This window comes from Danio rerio, chromosome 14 (genome assembly GCF_052040795.2).
Source record: "Danio rerio strain M-AB ecotype USA chromosome 14, GRCz13ab, whole genome shotgun sequence".
Classification (NCBI taxonomy): Eukaryota; Metazoa; Chordata; class Actinopteri; order Cypriniformes; family Danionidae; genus Danio; species Danio rerio.
In genome coordinates this window covers 18,457,872-18,482,545 of record NC_141034.1, presented here as the reverse complement: position 1 = coordinate 18,482,545, position 24,674 = coordinate 18,457,872, and the positions used below count along the sequence as shown (strand labels likewise).

Genomic DNA, 24,674 nt, shown 5'->3' with positions numbered 1-24,674 from the left:
AACAGGAACCATCTGGTGACACGAGCGTTGTTATTTTTCGCTGTAGCCATCCACTGTAGCGGGGCGTGGTCGGTCACCAGGGTAAATTTCCTGCCAAGGAGATAATACCTGAGCTCCAGGATTGCCCACTTGATCGCCAGGGCCTCCTTCTCCACCGTTGCGTACCAGGTCTCTGGAGGGGTAAGCTTCAGACTCACGTACATGATGGGGTGTTCTTCATCGCCATGGACCTGGGAGAGGACCGCGCCCAGGCCCGAGTCGTAAGCATCTGTTTGTAGAATGAAGGGGCAGCCGAAGTCAGGTGCGTGCAGTACCAGTGAAGATGTGAGGGCCGACTTCAGGGCTCAGAATGCGTCATCTGCTTTCATGTTCCATCCTATCCTTTCCGGCTGCCCCTTTCTGGTCAGGTCTGTCAGAGGGCTGGCTATGGATGAGAAGTTAGGTATGAAATATCTATAAAAGCCCGCTAACCCCAGAAATGCACGTACCTGGGTCTTTGTGGTGGGTTGTGAAGTTTCTTGTAGTGCTTTGACCTTGTTTTGTTGTGGCTGTATGAGACCTCTTCCGATGTGGAACCCGAGGTATTTGGCTTCTGTTAGCCCCAGGTGGCATTTCTTGGGATTAGCTGTTAGCCCAGCCCTTCGAAGATCTAGAAGCACCCTCCGTAACCGGGATAGATGTTCTCTCCATGACTCCGAGTGGACGATAAGGTCGTCCAAGTATGCTGCAGCGTATGGCTGGTGGGGCTGGGCCCCGTGGAGCCCGAAGGGAAGAACCTGGTATTGCCAGTGCCCACCAGGTGTGGAGAAGGCGGTTTTCTCCTTGGCGCTTTCACTTAGTGGTAATTGCCAGTAGCCTTTGGTGAAGTCGATGGTGGAGATGAATCGGGCTCCACCCAGCCTATCCAGCAGCTCGTCCACCCGAGGCATGGGGTACCCGTCAAACTTTGAGATTTCATTAAGTTTCCTGAAGTCGTTGCAGAAACAGAGGGTGCCGTCAGGTTTGGAGACCATCACTATAGGGCTGGACCATGGGCTACGGGATGGCTCGATGATTCCTAACTTTCTTATCTTCTGGATCTCCTCATTGTTAGCCAGCCGGCGAGCCTCTGGTACTCGATAAGGCCTCTGCCGGACGATGGTGCCAGGTGGGGTGATGATGTCATGCTGGATAATGGTGGTTCGGCCTGGTTTCTCTGAGAACACATCCTTGAACTGACCAACCAAGGCTTGCAGCTCCGCCTTCTGATTTGGTGAGAGTTGCTCACCTATGTGGACGACGGGAGAACTTTCTTCTGAGAAGGCAACTAGCTGCAACCCACTTCTTCATTAAGTTGATGCGGTATAGCTGTACTTCTCGTCTTCGTCCCGGCTGACGGACTCGAAAGTTTACCGGCCCTACCCTTTCTACCACCATGTATGGCCCCTTCCAGGATGCGAGGAACTTTGAGGTTGCGGTGGGTATCAAAATCATCACCTTGTTGCCTGGGTGGAACTCTCTGGGTTGGGCGGGCCGGTTATATAATCTCTGCTGGGTGCGCGGGGCTTCGGTCAGGTGTTGTTTGACAATGGGCATGACTTTCTCAATGCGTTCTCTCATGTCCCGTACGTGCTCGATCACCGACCGTTGGGGGGCTGGCTCTTGCTCCCAAGCCTGACGAGCCACATCCAAAAGCCCGCGGGGTTGGCGGCCAAACAGAAGTTCAAAGGGGGTGAAGCCTGTGGAGGCCTGGGGGACTTCTCTGATTCCAAACAACACGTACGGGATCATGAGGTCCCAGTCGCGCCCGTCCTCTGCCACCACCCGGCGGAGCATCTGCCTCAGTGTCTTGTTAAACCTCGCTACAAGGCCGTCAGTCTGTGGATGGTAAACAAATGTTTTTATTTGTTTTACCTTGAGGAGGTGGCAGAGGTCTGCCATCAACCGGGACATGAAGGGGGTGCCTTGGTCGGTCAGTATCTCTGCTGGAATTCCTACTCGACTGCATAGCAGAAAAAGCTCCTTTGCGATCGCCGATGACCAGGGCGACGTGGCATCAGTGTGCTCACTACAATATATATATATATATATATATATATATATATATATATATATATATATATATATATATATTAGCGCTGTCAAAATTAACACGTTAACGCATGCGATTAATTTTAAATAATTAACGCGTTAAAAAAAATTAATGCAATTAACGCAGTTCAGGTTTTTTTACTTCCTGTTGTGGTGGACGTGTGTTCAACATGCAATAAATGTGGATAAGACCAAGGAAACACTTTTTGAAGGCAAGTTCCAGTATAGAACAATTAGTTGCATCACAAGTTATCCAGAGTTTCATGCAATTTTGGGTGTTTCATTTTTAACTTTCGACTTCTGTTGTAAGTTGATACCGCATGGCGAACAGAAAGAAAATCCTCTGCATTTCGTGACTCGGTGTTCCTTTAAGGTAAGCTTCCTTTTAAGGGTACACGGTAGAATTTTAATAAGAGTATTATCTTAATCATATTAAAATCGGAGTATTGGTGTCTTATGTAAATGTACTTAGAACGTCTGGTGAAGTCGCGAGCTGTCAAAGACAGGGCATTACTCTGCCTTTCAGCATGAGCCCTCCAAGTCTAGCGTGTTTCCTCATTAAACGCAACGAAAGCGTATGCTTCGTGTTGTTGTATCAGAATACTTGTGTAATACAGTAATACTTTAGGACGCTTAGTTTAGGACGCTTAGCAAATTTGATGAACGTGATCATGCGTGTTGAATCTGAGGGGAGTTGCTCCAGTATGGAAGGCCGTTGGGGCCAAAACGTCTGTAGCGCGTTGTGTGTGTGTGTCTGTGTATGTGTGTGTGTCTGTGTCAGGCCCGTTGAGGGGTGTCAGGGGTGGAGTGAGCGACGTATCTGAGTAGGGGCGAGAGGGGTGTGCAATGTATTTAACGACCGGTTTGCAAGAAATTATCATTAATTTGTGGGCATTTGGGAGTCTCTGTGCACTTGCGGGATACTCCTAGTCTTAGCAACTGGATGAATGTAATATAGGATTAAGCAATATTGTTTCTACTCTATAATTAATGTTCTCAACTCACAGCAATAAAACTTTACAATGAGTGCAACAGTTTGTATTCTATAGTTTATTATTATAATTTTTCATTTTCCATATCTGCAATTCCTGTATTTTGGCATTTTCTGCAGTCCACTTAGAATCCAACATGGAAATCAATGTTTTTTTATTGACATTGATTGTTTTGAAATTTAAATGTCATTAACATGCCTGTGTTTTAATTTCTGTAATAAATATGGCTGTCAAGCCAGGATCTTGATGGTTTATTGTGGGTATGTTGTTTACATGAAGAAATCTGTGTTACAAGTTAAACAAAAATTCTATTTAAAAAAAAATTTTTGAATTTAAATATTTTTTTCTTGCGTTTACATTAATTTTACATGTAAATAGGCAAAATTACAAGTTTCAGTATTTTAAATGCGATTAATCGCGATTAATTTTTTTAAAAAGGTGCGAATAATTAGTTTATTTTTTTTTTATCAATTGACAGCACTAATATATATATATATATATATATATATATATATATATATATATATATATATATATATATATATATATATATATATATATATATGGAACCCTCTTCGTTAGTGTGCTTCCCCAAAAATGTCTCTGCGTTGTGTATGTGTGATAGGATGAATAGGAAGGACACCAAGACCGTGGTTGAGCCAAACAGAGCAGCTTTCCCTTTAATGGACTCCTCTCTTCATTTTGTCACTTGCATAGCAGAAATGGTACTGCAACATCTTTTCCACAGGGAAACACAACTCAGTACATCACAAAATAATTACAATGTGTACAAATTATCTGAAATAAATTACGTAAATGCTGCAGCTACATAACTAGTAAGCTAGCTGTTCACAAAATAACTTAAACACTGAAAAGATAGACTAGAACATATGACAGGCACATATAAATGTTAAATATATTCAGGTTATAAAAAAACCAACCAAATAACATGTATTATTAAACCTAAAACAACACCATAAGGACAATAAGAACAATATAAGGACAATAAGGACAATAAGGACATCTACACATTAATTAATGCCTTAACTATAACATATCTCATAAAATAACATGAATGGCACATATTATTGACAAAATTAAACAGATTCTTTGTAGAGCTGAAACAATCCTCCTTACCTTTCCCACACAACTGAGGGAAACACAACTGAGGCCAAACAGCAGCCCATCTCCCTAACACAACACACAGCTCCCCCCGGAGAAAAGGAAGATATATTACATATTCCCTACACCCACCCCCTCTTTGATTGATGGCGTCACAGCCATTATTCAATTCACCCCTCCAAAAATTGTAAAATAAAGTCAAATAAACACATGAAGAAGTTCTTTTCAGTGAGTGTGTATTGTGTGCATGTCTATATGTAGTGTTGCTAAGGCACAGCTTCTCCTTTTTCGCTTTAGCCTTTTCCCACACTTTCCTTCCTCTTTCAATCTTTTCATTGTCACTTTCTCTTGTGAAGACTCGCAGCTCAAAAGAGAGTCTATTTGGAAGGCGTCATTTCCGCTCAGGATATCTCCGTTCTGGCTTTCTGATTTCCGGAACTTCCAACAGTGTATGCTCTTCGTGTCCACTTTCCATTTCACTTATTGTTTTCTGCAAAGGACTCACAGTCTCTTCTCCTTCTTCCACAATGTCTGCAGGTTCATCGCTTAAAGACAAGTTTACAGAACCATCCACTCTTTTGTCTATTTTCTCCAAATCCACCTCATTCTCATCAGAAACATTTTCAGTTGCCTCCACTTCATCCTGTCCTTCACTTTTGTCTATTTTCTCCAAATCCACCTCATCCTCATCAGAAACATCATCAGTTGTCTCCACTTCATCTTGTCCCTCACTTTCAGACTCTACTTGATCTTGGTAGGTCTTTTTAACTGGGAAGAACATGCACTGAGTTAGAAGATTGCGGTGGACCACTCTTTCCTTGTCACCATCTTCTGATCGAACAACATACACTGGAATTCCTGGCTGTTTCTTTACCACAACATAAGGATGGGGCTCCCACCTATCAGCCAGCTTCTGCTTCCCTTCTACATGACATACTTTCACCATCACTCAGTCACCAGTTTCAAACTTGTAATCCTTCAATTTTTTATCATAGTGCTTTTTCTGTAGATCCTTAGCATGCCTTGACATCTTATCTGCCTGATCATTTGCAAAAGTCAAGCTCTCATGCAGATTTTGGACATATTCACTGGACTCACATTGCCCTTTGGTGGTAGACAACCCAAAAACAAGATCAACTGCGAGTCTGGGATGTCTGCCATACATCAATAAGTATGGGGAGAAACCTGTTGAATCATGTTGAGTACAGTTGTAAGCAAGGGTCATTGCATCAACATATTCATGCCACTGAGGTTTTTTCTCAGGATCAAGAGTTCCCAACATATTCATGAAAGTTCTGTTGAACCTGTTACATCTCTCATGGATGTAAGTGCGCTGCACTTAAGCGATGACACGGACACAAAACTTATGCAACAGAACTCTTTACTGAATATTGCGGATATACAGGAGACATGCTACAATGTCATACTGCGCAGACGCAGGATCTCGCTGAGCGTCCCATATGGAACATCATAAGGCTCAAAATGCGTTACACCTGAAGCCACAGTACACAACAGAACCTCTCCGTAGTCCCATTCCCCTGTGGGTGGTAAGGGGTGGTATGAGTCTTTGTGACTCCAATCAGCTTGCACAGTTCCTTTACCACTGCACTCTCAAAATTGCGCCCCTGGTCTGCATGGAGTCCTGCTGGGACACCAAATCGACAGAAAAAGTTCTTCCACAGCACCTTTGCCACTGTGACAGCCTTCTGATCTCTTGTGGGGTAGGCCTGGGCAAATCTTGAGATGTGATCAGTGACCACCAGGACATTCTCAAAACCTCCCCTAGACTTTTCCAGGACCAGGAAATCAATGCATAAAAGTTCCATAGGTGCATTAGTGTGAATGCTCACCAATGGAGCTCGCTTTCCAGCAGTTGGAGTCTTCCTTAAACAACATCTTTCACACTGCTCACACCAGGACTTCACATCACAGTGCATTTTTGGCCAATAAAATCGCTCACGGAACAAACTCAGGGTGCGCTCAAAACCTAAATGACCAGCATCATCATGAAGACTTGTCCTAGCCACCTCTCGCATTTTTTCTGGCAAGACCAGCTGATCAATAGACCTTCCCTGACCACCTTGAACTTGTCTGTACAGAATTCCATCTCTGACCACTAACTTCCTCCACTCTTTTAGAAAAAGCTGTGTTTGTTTTCCTTCCTCCAACCTCTTCCCTTGCCGTGGCTTACAATTCAGTGTTTTAAAATACAGGACTGGACCAATAACAGGGTCTTGTTTTTTACATTTCCTGATCTCCAGCTTCGTCATTGCAGGGAGTGCATCAGTTCCCGCTCCTTCAAATCTGTCTGCCCTCTCTGAACCTCCTCCTGAGTCTCTCGTTGGCTCTCGATTGCCACCTCATCTTGCACACCACCACCTGCTTCCCGCTCCTCTTGGCCAGTGTTACTATTTTCTTAATTCCCCTGAGAAAGGATCCGATGAGGACAGGACTGGAGGGCTTTTGCGACTTCTTGGCTAGACATTCTTGACAGTGCATCGGCATTAGAGTTACACTTCCCTTGCCTATACTGGATGTCAAAGTCAAATATGGCAAGCTGTGACACCCAACGTTGGCCTGTGGCATCCAATTTGGCTGTGCTCATCACATATCTGAGTGGGTTGTTATGAGTCAAAACAGAGAATGTATGTCCATAGAGATGATCATAAAATTTATCAGTTACAGCCCACTCCAGAGCCAAGAACTCTAACTTGTGCGCTGGGTAGCGGGTTTGTGGTGGACTCAAGCCCCGGCTCCCATAAGCAATCACTCGCTCTGCACCATCTTGAATTTGGGCAAGGACAGCCCCAAGACCATCCCTGGAAGCATCAGTTTGCAACAAAAATGGTAAACTGTAGTTGCTTCCCAAAATGGAAGCAGTAGTCAGCTTCTCTTTAAATGTCACAAAAGCTGCCTCACATTCGACACACCACTCAAATGGTTTAGGAGGGCGAGGTGGTCCCTTTACCCCTCTTTTTTTCCTGCACTTAGGGTCTCCAGATGTCAGAGCATACAAGGGAGCTGCCAGTGCAGAATACCCTTTGATGAATCGTCTGTAGTACCCTGAGAAACCAAGAAACCTCAGCACTTCCTTTGCAGTTGACGGCTGCTTTCAATCCCTGACTTTACTTATCTTCTCAGAATCAGTCCATATACCCTCCGATGACACTACATAGCCAAGGTACTGAACCTCTTTCCTAAGCAGGCAACACTTTGTAGGGTTTAATTTTAACCCATGTTTGCGGAGGTGGTTGAACACTTCCTCCAATCTTTCAAGGTGCTCATCGAATGTTCTAGAGAAGATAATTATGTCATCAAGGTAGATCAGGAGGCTCTCAAAGTTTAAGTCACCAAAGCAGCAAGTCATCAATCTTTGGAACGTTGAGGGAGCATTTTGTAGACCAAAAGGCATCTTATTAGCCTCGTACAACCCCATTGGTGTGCTGAAAGCAGTTTTATGCTTATCATGTTCGGCCACCTCCACTTGCCAATACCCCGATGGAAGATCCAGAGCCGAGAAGTAACTTGCTTGACCCAATGCTTCTAATGCGTCCTCTATTCTTGGTAAAGGAAAAGTGTCTCTGGTGCTACAAGAATTCAGCTTTCTGTAGTCCACACAAATCCTCATGGAACCATCCTTTTTTGATACCACAACAATAGGGGACGCATAAGGGCTTTTGCTTGGGTGTATAACTCCAGCCTCTTCCATCTGCGATATGGCTTTCCGAACTTCCTGGTACTGTAAGGGAGGTATCTTCCGATAAGGGAGGCGAAATGGCTTTGGGTCTACCAGAGGAATCTCGTGTTGCACAGTAGTAGTATGACCATAATCCATGGAATGTTTGGAAAAGAACAAAAAAAAAGTAAGAGATATTACATATTCCCTACATATCTATCTATCTATATATATACATATATATATATATATATATATATATATATATATATATATATATATATATATATATATATATATATATAAGATGAAGGTTGCTAAGGCCTGGAAGGGGCGGTGAGATGACTCCTCCAGGAGTCGAAGCTCAGGGTAACACTTCTGTGGGAGTCAGAGCCTTAGGGGGGGCAGGGTCCGGCGGGAGTTGGGAAACGGTAGGGGGCTGTGAAAACTCCTGTGGAGACGGCTGGGGTGGCGGGGTGACAAGGGGGCTTGGATGAACTCCAATTTACTATGTTACTGGGGGAGAAAACTGAGTGATACTCAGTCTAGAAGGAAGGAAAGGAGGAAAGGAAGGTGGCTGGGTCATGCCCTCGCTCTTGAATGGAAGTAGGTTGATGGCTGGCGAGGGTCCTCTGGGCTTCTTCAAGGTGCCTTTGGCTGAGACGTATGTACGTTTTGAAGGCGTCGGATGACCATCTTCCCAGAGTCTGGATCTGTTGTTGTTAGAGCTCTTTTTGTGCTGCTGTGGTGGCTGCCCCTATCCTAAAAGAGTGACTGGAGTATGAATCTGAGGGGAAGCCTGAGAATCTGAGAACAGCTTTGAGGTGTCTTCGAAACCAGAAATGTGATGCTGGGTGATTTGAGTCATCTACAAATAAGGGGGAAAGGGGACTTGGGTTTTGGGTTTTCCTAAAAAGTAGAAAAGCCTTGAGTGTTTGAAATGGAAGTGTGGGTGAGGGGAGGTCGAATATATAGATGAAATGGCCCTTGCGTGCCTGGTCTGTTTTACTTTGTTTTATGAGGAAGGAAAGAGTTCCTTCATCTAACAAAGTAAGGTCTGAGATGGTAGGGTGAATGTTTGGATTAAATTTTAAAGTTATGGTGATTTCAGAGCATCTAAGAAATCCAAAAAAAGACAGATTAACCTTTGTGGAAAGTAGAAATGCATTTGGAGAGGACACTTTGTGTAATGGGTAGCCTAGGGTCTGGGGAGGAGGGATGTACTTTCTGGATGCCTTTAATAAGAAGGCCTGTTTGGGAGTTGGAAATAGATTCTGCTGGGGAGCCATGTATCAATTTATGAAAGAAATGAATCCCGCTTAAGTAACTCTTAGTGGTCCTAGCTTGAATGGTTTTGGAAGTGTGTAGGTATGTGATAAAGAATGTGATGGTGAGGAGGGAAAAATTGGGAAACTGTGTGTTGTACTGGGTGTGGAAATGTTTGAATGCATTCCATGCTGTGAGGTAAGACTGAAGAGTTCTAGGGGCTACTGCTTCTAAAATGAGGGAGATGGATGCTTGATGTAAGTTGTGCATAGGGTGATTAAGGGCAATATCATCTTTGAATATGGAGGGATGGGAGTAAGATGGGGATCCTCTTCTGGGGCCAACTGCCGAAATCTCTGGAAAGAAAAACGAGAAAGAGAGTCAGCAATTTGATTTTTGAAACCAGGTACATGTTTTGCAGTTATAATAAACTGCTTTTTAGCTGATGTCCAAAGATGACGAATGAAAGGCATTAAAGTAGGGGAATGAGAACGTCCTTTGTTAACACATTGTACCGCTGCTTCATTATCACTATGATAGTATCGATAGGATCGCCCCACATGATAGTAGTGGCCACTAGGGGGTATAAGTCAAAAAAAGCTGATAATTGAGAGGGCAAAGGGATTTCTAGCATTTGAGGTGGCCATGGAGAAGCAAACCAACTAAACCAACTGATAATATCCTCCGATACCTATTGAGGGGGCAGCGTCAGTGAAAAGTTGGATGTCTATGGGAGCGGAAACCAATTCACTATAGAAAAACGAGCAGCCATTCCGGCACTTAAGGAAGGAAATCCACAGGCTAAGTTCCTCACGACAAGCTTCGGACAGAGGGACAGTTTCTTCTAAGCCGTTAATGGAGGCTGCGGTTTGAAGAAGGTGAGAGACAAAGGGGCGTCCTTGAGGAATTATGCGCATGGCGAAATTCAAGTGTCCCAGGATGGACAGGAGTTCGCGTTTTGTGTAATTTTGCTTCTCAAGGAAGATGAATGATAAATGATTCGGTCAATTTTTTCCTTAGGAAGTGATGCTTGGAAGTTTTTAGAATCCAGCTTAATTCCTAGGAACTCTAGAGAAGTGCTAGGGCCGGACGTTTTCTCCTCTGCTAGAGGGATGCCAAGATTAGCAAAGACTGTTTGAGTAATCGCTAAATGTCTGGCAGGTGGCTCACTAAGGGGGGAAATGATGAGAAAATCATCTAGTAAGTGGATAAGATGCGACACACCGTAATTATTAGCGAGAATCCAACATATAACCTCCGAAAGCATATCGAATATTTTGGGGCTACTTTTGCATCTGAAAGATAAACGGACAGCAAAGTAGAATTTGGATCTCCCATTAATGCCGAACAAATGCCAGAAATCGGGATGTAAAGGCATCATTTTAAATGCGGAGGAAACATCGACTTTAGCGAGCTATGCATTATGGCCAACTGATTTGATTAAAGATATTGCCTGATCGATATGGTGGTAATGGAGTGAGATTTGGTCTGATTCAATTAGACTATTGATACTTGAGTTATGAGGGGATGATAGATCGATTATGAGGCGTTTTTTGTCAGAAAATTTTCTGGTGGCTACACTGATATGGCTGATACGAAATGAGCTGAATGGGGGGTGGGGGTGGAAAAAGGACCAATCATAAATTTATTGTCGATCTCTTTTTTGATTAACTGGTCTACAACTCTGGGTTTAGCGATGGCGGATTGTAGGTTAGGGCAAGCGAGGTTGTAAGTGGGCAAGGTTCTTAGTTTGTGGTCTTCCGAAATGAAGATAGGGTAAAAGGTAGAAAGTGATCCATTTATATTGAGCTAGGATCATTCGGATTTGATTATTACTGATTAAAAATGAGTGGCCAGCTGTACTCAATCATATCACATGCTCCTCTCGAAATTAGTTTGTGAAACTTCACTTATGACATCGTCACAAGGTTGAAGTAATGAGGTATTTAATTAACTAATTACTTTTGACACTGAATTCAAAACTCTTTTCAAATGAGTAAAATGAACTTTCAGTCAATTTTGAGTTAACTACACTCAATTCATTACATAAAGTTGACTGTTGGTTTTTACAGTGTACAGATGTAATGTTTACAGCCTACTGGATGGTAAGATCCTAAAAGAAGGAAAACACCTAAAGAAAGGGTAGAGAGTATGAGTGAAGGTGGTTGTTAAAGTGTGTAGATGTTTGTTATTCATAGCATCAGAGAAAGACACTTTTCTTCTGTCATAATCCAGATCAACTCGCACTCGTTCAAGAGCCTGATAAACATGAAAACTAGACCCTCCAGGCCATCCGTACAATACACTCCAGACATCAGTGTTTTAGAAATCTTCTCCCTTCCTCTGGTTTGATGCTGTTGTTACTCCAAGACTCCAGCACTCACTCGCTTTAAGCTCCACGTCACAGCAGTGTCTTCCTAAGTTTAAACCCTCTGAACACAAAACACAGCCATAATAGTTAAATCTCTCTGGATTATCAGGAACTGGTTGGTCAAATCCTCTGTTTGTCACTCTAGTCAGATCATCAGACAGGAGGAGACATTGATGTGCAGTGTTTGGATCCAGAATGACAGGAGCTTAAGAGACACAATCAACAGCTGCTTGTATTCTCATGTTCATTTAATGATAAATTACACATTATTATGAATTATGACACTCATTATTAGTTTTATTATCTGTGTTTAATGGCATCAGATTTAAACATTAAATGTGGGATTCAAATATTCGTGTCCATCAAGGGGAAAATTTGATTTTGAACATGTTTACAATCAATCAATTAATCAATCAATCAGAGCTGCTAAAGTGGAAAGTATGAAAATTCAGTGTGTGAAACTCTAAGGCCATGTACACATACACACAGATATTTTTAAAAAATGGTGTATTTCCCACTTTTTCAGGCAAAAACACTCTTTGATGGACTGTCAAGGCCATGCCGAACCAATAGGCAACAATAAAAGCCTCATGCTGAGATTACAGCAAGTGTGGATTTTGAAGTCGACATAAAAACATGTCCCCACCACTCTATTGGGGTATTAGGACCCACACAGACAACAGCTTGAGCACCCCTGCTGGCCTCATAAACACCTCTTCTGCCAGCAACCTACTTTTCCCATGTGGTCTCTCATTCTGGCCAGGCTCAATCATTTATTTATTTTCCTTCGGCTTAGTCCCTTATTTATCAGAGGTCCCCACAGCGGAATGATCCACCAACAATTCCAGCATATGTTTTACACAGCGGATGGCCTTCCAGTACCAACCCATTACTGGGAAACACCCATACACTCTCGCACTCATACAGTATGGCCAATATGTTTTAACCAATTCACCTATACCGCATGTCTTTGGACTGTGGGGGAAGCAGGAGCACCTGGAGGATACCCACACAAACATCGGGAGAACATGCAAACTCCACACAGAAATGCCAACTGACTCAGCTGGGACTCGAACCAGCGACCTTGCCACCCCTAAACAGGAGGCAGAAAAGTAGAGGTCTGGATGCGAGTGCTGCATGAGACTCTTGGTTAGAGCAGAAAGCGCTGGATCATCCATTACTAACCAGGCACAGCCCTGCTTATCTTCAGTGAGCAATCAGACTTAGGCTGCAGGGTGATATGGCTGTGTCAAGAAGCCCCCACAATTACGGAATACTATCTCCTGTTTTGTACACTGGTGGCTGGAATGAATCTACTCTCCTTGGTCTGGTTGCTCCAGAAGTGTGTAAAGGCACACTAAGGCCCCGGTTACAGTATGTTTTCGTATGTCCACACTACACCCCTGAAAACACACGTGACCACACACACACTCTGGCAAAAGAGAGGGTATCTTTCATTTTTATTTTTTTTTTTAATGAAAATAAAAGGAGGAACTTATCTTATAGGCTATGTTTAGTTTTGCAGCTACACCTCAACATATTTGGTATCTGTTAAGCTCTTAATATCAAAATGAAAATTGGCAGTTCCTTAAATCATGTTTTCATTTGATTGTTAAAAATTATTAAAACAACATAGTCAGGGTGATGTGAATGGCGTTATAAAGTAGATACACTGTTCCCTTTAAAGATTTACCTGACGTGTCCTCAGGAGTTTGTTTTCCATATCAAACTTGCAAAGTCTGAACTTACCAGGAAAGGGTGCAAGACTGAACATTGTGCACTTAATATAGAGGAAAAAGCCCCAATCAGGTAGGCGAATGTCTGCAGCCACGTCTCCGTTTTCAGATGTCTGTTTTCCCCATCCACACTGACACAGAGGAGCAGCGTTTTAAAACCAAAACGACCTTATCAGCATTATCAAAAAGCTCAGTTTTCAGGGCTGGAAAACTCTGGTGTAGTGTGGACAGAAGGTGTAACTGTAGCAAAACTTATGCGTTTTATAACTAAAACGTATTAGTGTAAACGGGGAATAAGTTACAACTAACACACTACAAAATATTTTTGTTTTGCACCACTGAACTTAGTTTAAACGTAATTTTTTGTTCTAACTTAATATTTACAGCAACCTCTCCCTATGTATGATGGCAGAAAAGAGATAATAGCAAGATTAGTTTACATTGAGAAGTTCCTAAAGTTTCTTTATGAAGAAAAATGTCATTCTGCAATGAACAATTACTTTTTTTTTTCGTTTTGTAAAAGAATAGTTTAATTTTCTTTCAAAGAGTGCTCTATGGTAATTGTATCCTACAAATAAAATGAGAGGAGATGCAGTGGCGGTTTCCCCCACTGTCCAAAGACATGCGATACAGGTGAATTGGGTAGGCTAAATTGTCCATAGTGTATGGGTGTGAATGAGTCTGTGTGAATGTTTTCCAGAGATGGGTTTTGGCTGGAAGGGCATTCGCTGCTTAAAAATGTGCTGGATAAGTTGTCGGTTTATTCCGCTGTGGCGATCCCCAGATTAATAAAGGGACTAAGCCGAAAAGAAAATGAATGAATGAATATATATATATATATATATATATATATATATATATATATATATATATATATATATATATATATACATACAGTTGAAGTCAGAATCATTAGCCCCCTTGTATTATAAGCGCCCCTGTTTATTTTTTTTTCCCAATTTCTGTTTAATGGAGGGAAGATTGATTCAGCACATTTCTAAGCATAATAGTTTTAAAAACTTATTTCTAATAACAGATTTATTTTGTCTTTGTCATGATGACAGTAAATAATATTTTACTTGATATTTTTCAAGACACTTCTATACAGCTTAAAGTGACATATAAAGGGCCTAACTAGGTTAATTAGGTGAACTAGGCAGGTTAGGGTAATTAGGCAAGTTATTGTATGATGATGGTTTGTTCTGTAGACTATTTTAAAAAAATTGCTTAAAGGGACTAATAATTTTGTCCCAAAAATGTTTTTTAAAAATTAATAACTACTTTTATTCTAGCCGAAATAAAACAAATAGGACTTTCTCCAGAAGAAAAAATATTATCAGACATACTGTAAAAATGTCATTGCTCTGTTAAACATCATTTGGGAAATATTTAAAAAAGAAAATCAAAATCAAAAAGGGGCTTATAATTCTGACTTCAACTGTGTGTGTGTGTGTGTGTGTGTGTGTGTGTGTGTGTGTGTGTGTGTGTGTGTGTGTGTGTGTGTGTGTGTGTGTGTGTGTGTGTGTATGTGTGTGTGTGTGTGTGTATACATTATATATTATTCGCCCTCTCGTGGCTTTTTTTTTCTTTTTCAAGTATTTCCCAAATGATATTCAGGAAATTTTCCCAGTATGTCTGATAATATTTTTTCTTCTGCAGAAAGTTTGTTTTATTTTGGCTAGAATAAAAGCAGTCTTTATTCGTTTTAAACCGAAATTAAGGTCAATATTATTAGCCCCCATCAGCAATATATTTTTGATTGTCTACAGAACAAACCATCATTATTGACTTGCCTAATTACTCTAACTTTAACCTAATAAACCTAGTTTAGCTTTTATATGTCACTTTAAGTTGAATACTAGTATGTTGAAAAATATCTAGTCAAATATCATTTACTGTCATCATGGCATAGATAAATGAAACCAGTAAATAGAAATAAGTTATTAAAACTATTATGTTTAGAAATGTGTTGAAAATTCTTTCTGTTAAACTGATATTGGGAAAAATATACAGGGGGCTAATTATTAATTTGAGATGTATGTATATATATATATATATATATATATATAAACACCATTTTATGATTTTATGTTAAAAATAACGTTTAAATGTTATATTTTTTTAATGACTAACAGCCTGCATGACTAATATTAATTCATTTTCTTTTTTCGGCTCAGTCCCTTTATTACCCGGGGTTGCCACAGCAGAATGAACTGCCAACTTATCCAGCACGTTTTTATGCAGCGGATGCCCTTCCAGCCGCAACCCATCTCTGGGAAACTGAATGACTACTGTATATGTACTGGGATAATCTATTGTTCCATTAAACAGCTACTTGGTTATCCCATAGCAGACCCGTACCCAGCTGTATGAGATTTAAATACTGTATTTTAGTGAAATTTTAAGCACTATTTTTAGCTGTATTAGCCCATCAGGTTGTCATCATAATGACACATTCAATGTGAGACACTGCTCGCTGCAGAGCCATTTGAGCAGAGCTCAGCTCCAGCGAGGGGGAGCATGAGCTCTCGCTCCTCCTCCTATAAGCTGTTTTAATGCGTACACCCACCCCACCCCTAACCCTACCCCACCTCGCTGGAGCTCAGCTCTGCCCAAATGGCTCTGCAGTGAGCACCACTTGTTCAATGTACCACAATATTTCCTAAAGATTTGGAATAAAGAAAAATTAACACATAATTATTTTTAAAATACAAATTTATTAGATCAAACCTATTGTAGCTTTAGACTACAAACTGGCCAGAACATTCAACTGTCCTCAGTCAGAATTTGGCAATTTGAATAATAAAAAATTAAAACGTAATAATAAAAATAAAAGAGCTTCACATTTTTTTCTAGCATCTCTTGTAAAAAAGTACATTTCATTTGATTGAAAATTCATGGATAACAAAAATAGCCAAATTAGTTTTCAAATTAATTTTAATATAGGATTGTGCTTGGTCTTAAAGCCTTTTTCAATGGAATAATTTCACTGTTTATGATGACATAGCAGTCAAAATCAGACAAATGAGCTCATGTATGGGACAAATTCTGGACCTTTGTCATTGAGGGGTGAGTTTTTCCAACCACCCGAAGTCCCGAACCCCCTTGGCTATGGGCCCACATAGTTACCATAAATAAGGTTCAAATTGGAATAATTTGGACACTTACCACTACTTTTTTCAGTTTAGAGCTGGAATTCATGTACTGTATATGCTGTGATGTCAGTTTAATTTACAGCGTGCATCGCATTATCCGACTATTGTTGAAGTGAAAAAAGACTGAACTTGAGGCAGGGGGACTATTCCATAAACCAAGCTTACAGAAAAAGCCAGGCTTATTTTGGTAAGTCAGGTTTATTGATAGCGGATTCGGTTTCATAAATCAAATTTACGATAGTTTAAACTTAGTTACCCTGGCAACTTATGCTGGGAAACTAGCCTGGTCCGGGGCAAGCTAACTCTCAGGCTAAGCCGTTCAAGCTTAATCAAAGTAATGTTAACAATTACCTGCCATAATCTGATGCCATTTAAATTCATTTAACCTCTTAATAATGATTAAAATTTTATAGTCACTTAATAGCAATAAAAAATAATATATATATATATATATATATATATATATATATATATATATATATATATATATATATATATATATATATATATATATATATATATATATATATATATTCCAAACTTTGCATTGGTACGGAATAATAATGCACAAACATATTATTGTAAAGCATCCTGTAGAAAATATTAATTTAAAAGAGAAATCTGTGAGGGGGGTTCTTAGCTCTCTCTCTCTCTCTCTCTCTCTCTCTCTCTCTCTCTCTCTCGATATATATATATATATATATATATATATATATATATATATATATATATATATATATATATATATATATATATATATATATATATATATATATATATATATATATTTATATATATATATATATATATATATATATATATATATATATATATATATATATATATATATATATATATATATATATGACCAACTTATACAGCATATGCTTTATGCAGCAGATGCCTTCACTGGGAAATATCCATACACACTCATTCACATTCCTACACTATGGCCAATTTAGCTTATTCAATTCACCTATAGCAGCGCATGCCGCATGTCTTTGGATTTGGGGGAAACCGGAGCACCTGGAGGAAACCTACGCAAGCACGGGGGTAAGAAAGACACTGACTAATATAAACAAGACTACATTTCTTAAATAATGACTTTAAAGCTATAAAATGAGTGGAATAATCAGGAGATGATACGTGCTGTGCAAATAATATTAGACTAGATATTTATCAAGACACTTCTATACAGCTTAAAGTGACATTTAAAGGCTTAACTAGGTTAATTAGGTTAACTAGGCAGGTTAGGGTCATTAGGCAAGTTATTGTATAATGATGGCATCTGGAAAGATGGTATGTGTAGCCTATCGAAAAAATATAGCTTAAGGGGGCTAATAACTTTGATCTTGGCACATGTTTTTTTTTTTTTTTATTGTGATGCTGCTGCTCTGACTAATTTAGAGATGAGCCCTTTCAGTCACAAAACCATTTCTACATTTTTCAGCTTGTTGGACAGCTGTGTGCTTTTTTTTTACACAGTTGCAATATTATAAACATGTGCTTTTAATGAAAGAAATGCATCTCATAACTTTTTGATGCATTTTTTACCCCTCATTTACAATTTTTTTTATATATCATAGTTGGTTTTCTTGTGATCAAATTTCTTATCACACAGTCATGTACTATGAATCATTGACAGTTGGTAAATACACTGCAAAAATTCTTTCCTTTTTACTGTTTATGTCTTGTTTCTAGTCCAAAAATGTAAAAATTCTTAAAGAATAAACATTTTCTAGACAGATTTTCTGTCAAAATGATGTTGGCTTTTTATTAAAAAGCTAAATAATCTGCCAATTTGAGTATGTAAAAGAATATTGGTTTTAAGTAAGATTATTTTCCTTAACTCACTGACAGATTAATTTGTTTGCTTTAGAGAAATAAAATCACTTAATTCAGAATTATTTCTGAAAAAAAAACTGAATTTCTTTTCTAGATATTTAGTAATATGCTAGATATGTGAATATGTCTAGAAAATGCTTTTTAATTTAATTTGATTTTGATTTAGTGATTTTTTTTAGATATTTGAACTAGAAAATACAAAAAGTATATGTTAGAAAAGCATTGTTGAAGCATTCAGTGGTAATATTTAAATAATATTTTAAAAATAGATCTGTAGCTTTATTGCCTCTATTCTTGACTGTTTGGTGGGATCTTGACGGAAAATAATAAGAATGCTATTGGCTGCTTCTAGTCATTTTTGTTTCTGTCAACATTCAATACAGCTGAGATTAATGTTTTGTGTCTAATTGTGTAGTTTTGTGTCAAGTAGTCATATAAAAGGTGAGATCAATAGGCAGTTGTTTCTGCAGAATATATAGAATTGTCTTAAAGGTTCAGTGAAATTAAAATTTCATTATTTAGGTATTAGTAGTATTGTGGAAAGTTGCGCTGGATCTCGACAAACATCTTCTAAGTTTCAAAAAAGAGGCTGAGGTCTTCAAAGTTGTCAAGTTGAAGCAGTTTATTGTTACAGCAGAGTTGGTCGATCGATCTCTCTCCTACAAATGTTCCAAAACCCACAGCTTATATACAGGCTTTTCCCATAGTCATCATGAAACAGTGGTGTAGCATGAGCATCACATTTTTTTCAGGCTCCAATAGGATTCTAGCCTTTATATTGATGGCTGTATGTTTTTCTGTTTTTGCACATTTTAATGGTCATATTTCAACACTTTTAAATGATTCTCCCTATGCATGCTATTGCATTGCAGGTTGAGCAAAGTTGTTTTTAAGTTGTTTTTGTCATGGTCAATACATCAATACATGTTGCATATGCTGTCTGAATGATCTTAATTTACCGCTGTTTACTTCTGTGTGTTTTGCTCTGCATCACTTGAATGTATTTCTATATGTTTTAACAGTGTATTTTAATAGTGGCAGATTATACAGTGATTATATAGTGATTACATAATAAAAGGTCCTCTATAATTCTCCAATATAAATCCCCCCTTAGGGACTTAATCAAAAAAGTCCCTTTCCTAAATCCCTCGCTGAATTGCAACTTAAGAATCCAACACTTGCAAAGTCTTAACATACTTCTGCAACCAAAAAGTTGCCCATCTTCATCCTTATCAATTGTCAGCATCCTTCCGCCGCACATCAGAGGAGAAACAGAACCAAACATCTCCCTCCACTTTTGACTTTAGAGGAAGTAAAAGATCCTGCTCTCCCTAACTGAATACTTTCTTTGGGGGAGTTCAACACACAATAATCATTAGTCAGGTTAAAAACATAGCTTGTCAGCCTTGCTCACAGTTGTGGGTATACAGCATATATACTTGATTAATTATCATTTAATAGAAATCATATAGTTGTAGAATATTCTCTGCGCCTGTAAAAGAGCCATATGTGATGTTTTATCCCACGTCGCCAGAGGTACTTCTGAGTACTGTCTGGTGTTGGAGCAGACAGTGGGTTTTTAAACCGCCAATAGAGTCTGCTCTTCTGCATCTCCTGCCATTGGATACCAAGGTGTCCCTTAACCGTAATCATCTTCCCTCTTTCCCCTTGTACATCTGATATGAGCTCCGGCAGCTTCGATGAACACCTAAATACATACAGAAATGTATACTAGTAAATAGGGCTTAAATAATCACACAATTCTTCAGTTAAGTCCACTCTATTAGCTTTTTCCTGTATTATGGATGATACCTTGCTTAAAACTCTCATCCTTTAAAAAAGTTAAAAATTCAAAGAAATTAGGCAAGGCAAGGCTAGTTTATTTATATAGCACATTTTATACACAATGGCAATTCAAAGTGCTTTACATAAACAAGAATAAAAGAAACAAGTAAAATAAAAATAAAAACAAATAAAAAATGCATAAAAACAAAACAAAACATAAAAACAGGTAAAATGTGATATGAAACAATAAAGAAGAAGAGAAAAACATGATAGTGCAATCTGTCAGACGCAGCACAGTGCTCATTCAGTAAAGGCACAGCTAAACAGATGTGTTTTCAGTCTTGATTTGAATGTGCCTAATGTTGGAGCACATCTGATCATTTCTGGAAGCTGATTCCAGCAGCGAGGGGCATAGTGGCTAAAAGCCGATTCACCCTGCTTTGACTGAACTCTTGGAACTTCTAGTTTATATGATCCTAAAGATCTGAGTGATCTGTTAGGTTTGTATTGAGTAAGCATATCTGTGATGTATTTAGGTTGTTATGTTTTTGAGATGATAGTAAGCTGATTTACTGACTGCTTTGACATGACTGTTGAAACTCAGATCTGACTCCAGAGTCACACCAAGATTCTTGACCTTATTTTTTGTCGTTTGACCTTTAGTGCCAAGGTACGCATTTACCTTGAGAACCTCATCTTTGTTTCCAAACACAATCATTTCACTTTTCTCTTTGTTTAACTGAAGAAAGTTTTGGCACATCCAATTGCTCATTTCATCAATGCATTGGCAGAGGGTGTCAATGGGGCTGTAGTCATTAGGCTGTAAGGCTAGGTAGATCTGAGTGTCATCAGCATAGCTGTGGTAGGAGATTTGGTTCTTTCTCATTATTTGGCTTAGAGAGAGCATGTAAAGGTTGAACAGGAGAGGTGCCAGAATCGAGCCTTGTGGGACTCCACACGTCATGGGTGTCCACCTCGACCTATGGTCACCTATACTGACATGGTAACCTCTACCTTCTAGGTAAGATCTAAACCATTTGAGGACCGTGCCAGATAGCCCAACCCAGTTTTCCAGCCTATCCAGAAGTATGCTGTGATCGACAGTGTCAAATGCAGCACTGAGATCCAACAATACCAGCACTGTTATTTTACCTGAATTTGTATTTAGGCGTATATCATTGATTATCTTTATAAGAGCGCTCTCTGTACTGTGATGTGCTCTGAACCCCGATTGAAAATTGTCTAAACACCCCCTGAAGTTTAAGAACTTGTTAACCTGCTTAAAAACAACTTTTTCAATGATTTTGCCAATGAAAGGGAGATTTGAGATTGGCCTGTAATTGCTCAATAGGGTGTTATCCAGGTTGCTCTTCTTCAAGAGGGGTTTAACAACTGCAGTTCTGAGTGAGGTTGGAAAAATCCCTGATAGAAGTGAAGCATTTACCACTTTTAGAAGATCCATTTCTAAACAGGTAAACACCGTTTTGAAGAATGATGTGGGAAGCGTGTCAAGACTGCAGGTTGATGTTTTCATAACTTGCACAGTCTCTTCTAAGATTTTGCCGTTAATTGCCATGAAATCAGACATAATGTCTGATTTCTTAAGTTGTGGTTAAGCTTGTTTGATATCGACACAACTTGGCTGATTAGATGAGCTGATTGCCTTTCTGATATTATTGATCTTATCAGTGAAGAAATGAGCAAACTCATTACATTTGCTTTCAGAGAGGAGCTCACTTGGAATCTGACTGGGGGGGTTTGTGAGTCTCTTTATCGTTGCAAAGAGTGTACGAGCATTATTTAAGTTGCTGTTTATAAGGCTTGAAAAGAAAGACTGTCTAGCAGTGTTTAGTTCCATATTAAAGGCATGAAGACTGTCTTTATAGATATTATAAAGACTACACGTTTCGTCTTTCTCCACATACGCTCAGCTTTTCTGCACTGTCTTTTCATCATTTGTACTCTCGGCGACCTTGTCCAAGATCCCTTTTGCCTGCCAGTCATCTTCTTGACTTTAACAGGAGCGATGTCATTTATGACATTCTCAATTTTAGAATTGAACAAATCAAGGAGAGAATCAACAGAATCTGCAGATATACTTTGTGCTAGTGATATGGCCTTCATAAACTGCTCACTAGTGTTCTCATTTATGCATCTCTTTCTGACAGAGACAGATCTGTCTTTAATAGCTGGAGTGATCAATATATCAAAAAAGATACAGAAATGATCAGATAGTGCTACATCCTTAACAACAGTTGATGAAATGTGTAAACCCTTAGTTATAAGTAGATCAAGAGTGTGTCCACGATTGTGTGTGGGTCCTTGAACATGCTGAGTCAGATCAAAAGTGTTAAAAACAGTCATCAGTTCTTTTACAGCATTGATTTCTGGATTATCAATGTGAATATTAAAATCCCCAGCAATACTAAAATAATCAAATTCAGAGGTTACTATTGATAACAGCTCTGTAAAATCCTCAATAAAAGCTGGAGAATATTTTGGAGGTCTGTAGATAATGATCAGTAAGATGCGTGGAGCACCTTTTAGTGCATACTCAGATATTCAAAAGACAAATAGTCACCAGATGACACTTGTTTACATTTATACACATCTTTAAACAGGGCAGCGATGCCTCCACCTCTCCTATTAGCTCTGCAAACACTCAAAAAGTCAAAGTTTAAAGGAGCTGCTTTATTCAGAACTGCTGCGCTACAGCTGTCATCTAGCCAAGTTTCAGTTAAAAGCATAAAATCAAGGCAATTTGTGTTGATAAAATCATTGACTAAAAGAGACTTATTGTTGAGTGATCTGATGTTTAAAAGCGCTAACTTAACAGTTTTAGCTGTTTTTTCTATAGTAGTCTCAGATCTACATTTAATAGACACCAGATTTGAATGATTTGCTAAACGGCCTGATGAAGTTTGGTTTTCTGTCACTTAACACAACACATATCTGCTTAGAGAAAGCTACAGACACACTGGGTTCCTGCTTGTTCTGAAAACATTTGATAAAGACACTGTTATCTAAGCAGGTCTCCGACACGCATCACAGAGAGCTCTTGTGTTCACTAGCTGAAGATGGGGCGTTGTTGTTTGGGCCCTGGCGGTGTGATCGGAGAGCTCTTCCAGGTGGGCTCATAGGTGGTTGTGGAGCAGGCCGCTTTTTGGTTGGTAACTGGGGGCTTGCGGCAATGGAGTGTGAAAGTTTAGTTCCAGCATACACCAGTTCCTCCATCTTTTTTGAAAAACCCAAGAGTGGTGAACATTGTGACAATGAGATCGTGTCCGGTGACAGAGGCTGTGCATCTGGAGATTCTGTCTGCAGAAATATGTTTTCCTGAGGATCATTTTTGAGTGACGAGACTTGATGCTGTTCTGATGCGTCACAGTCTGCCTGTGTTGAGCAGAGGGAAACTGATAGTGTCTCTATCAACATTGGGTGTTTTGGCTGCGTGGCATTATCACTGTCCTTGGGTGATTCGTCAGCCACAAGTCCACTCAGGAGCTGATTTGAAGTCCTGTGGTCATCCGGACATTTGCTAGGTGTGTGTTTGCAGTTCAGTTCAGTGGCATACACAGCTGATGGATGATTGAGGGAGAAAAAAATATTGTCCTTTAGCACCTTTGCACCAAGTTTGTTTGGATGAAGGCCGTCTGATGTAAACATCTGTCTTTGGTTCCAGAAGAGATTGAAGTTGTCGATGAAATTTAGTCCTTTCTTGGTACATGTTTTCTGTAGCCATACATTTAGACCAAGAAGCCGTGAAAACATATTTGTCCCTCTTGCAGGGAGTGGTCCACTTATGAACGCCTGAACCTTCAATCTTTCAGCTGTTTCCAAGAGCTTACAGAAATCTTTCTTGAGCAGTTCTGACTGTTCTTTCCGAATATCATTCTTCCCCACATGGATGATAATCCGTTTTGCCGTCTTGTGCTTTTTCAGAATTTCCTCAAGTTCTTTGTTTACATCAGAAACTGTTGCATGAGGAAAGCAGTATGTCATTGTAGATCTGCTCCTGAAATTCTTGATTATTGAATCTCCTACGACTAGTGTTCTTATCTCTGTTGCGATCGGAGCAGAATGCCGCTGTCTAGTCGGCCTTGAGCCTCTTTTCCATGCAAAATTAGTTGCTGAATCATGCGATCTCTGTCTGACTGCATTTGGAGATTCTTCACCCATATTACTCAAAACTTCATATCTGTTCTGAAGCTGTATTTGAGTCCGAGCTGTATTTGGGGTAGAAGATGCTAATGCGGCAGCGTATGATCTGACCCCGCGAGTACCCTTTGGTCTCGCACCTTGTTTATGCCAATGCTCATTTTCAACAGTTCTTTTCTGTTTTTCTGTGCTCAAAACAGTAGCAGGAACAGATTTATGGGACTCACCGGCTGTGTGCTGAGAGAATCCACAATGAAGCTGAAGTTCTGGTCAGATCGCAAGCAACTTCGTTTCAAGAACTGCAATCTTTTGTAGAAGTTTGTGGCAGTTTGTACAGCAGTGAGAATCTGAATTAATCCGATCCAGAGGCATTTTCACAGCCGTGTCTTCCCGTCTCCGGAATGTAAGCAGCTGATAGCTGGTAGCGGGAGGATTGTTTAGACGGTAATTCCTCTCTTGTTAGTAAAGCTATATTCCAGAAAGTTTGTAGAATCGATG

The 24,674-nt window shown here is 39.7% G+C and overlaps 1 pseudogene; it reads right to left on the bottom strand.

Annotated features, from left to right (window-relative positions):
* Window positions 1–11,214: 11,214 nt before the first annotated feature.
* Window positions 11,215–11,745, bottom strand: LOC147833914 (E3 ubiquitin-protein ligase TRIM39-like; annotated as a pseudogene).
* Between the last annotated feature and the right edge of the window lie 12,929 nt (window positions 11,746–24,674).